The 362-nt window shown below is 35.6% G+C and overlaps 1 long non-coding RNA gene across 1 annotated transcript; it reads right to left on the reverse strand.

Moving 5' to 3' along the window:
• Nucleotides 1–12: 12 nt before the first annotated feature.
• Nucleotides 13–356, reverse strand: LOC109132003. The gene is made up of 2 exons (XR_002037315.1): nucleotides 261–356; nucleotides 13–148 (listed from the first exon to the last, which is right to left on the reverse strand). It is a non-coding gene; the product is annotated as an uncharacterized LOC109132003 (long non-coding RNA).
• Between the last annotated feature and the right edge of the window lie 6 nt (nucleotides 357–362).

Genomic DNA, 362 nt, shown 5'->3' on the forward strand with positions numbered 1-362 from the left:
AAATTATACAAATAAAACAAATTACAATTCCTCCATACAACTTTCTTTTAATCACACAAAAAGTAGTAACAACATTCACATACCAACAACCACAAGAGTAGTAGAATCCCCAAGTTTCCTTTACTTTTGGTATATCACATTGGCATACCTGTAACATGAATTATGACAATTCCATAATTATGAAACATTTATTAGATATCAAAACAATAGAAAGAGACGGACTTCGGTAGACTTGGACATATCGAGAGAATTTTCAGTACCTGAAGAGGGTGGTTTAGGAATTATTATGATGGTGTGGTTGTGACAGAATCAGGGATAGACTCACGCCGAAGCTCCTTCACAACAGTAGCTAGAGCCTCAGG

The sequence above is a fragment of the Camelina sativa genome, unplaced genomic scaffold, assembly GCF_000633955.1.
Source record: "Camelina sativa cultivar DH55 unplaced genomic scaffold, Cs unpScaffold11968, whole genome shotgun sequence".
Classification (NCBI taxonomy): Eukaryota; Viridiplantae; Streptophyta; class Magnoliopsida; order Brassicales; family Brassicaceae; genus Camelina; species Camelina sativa.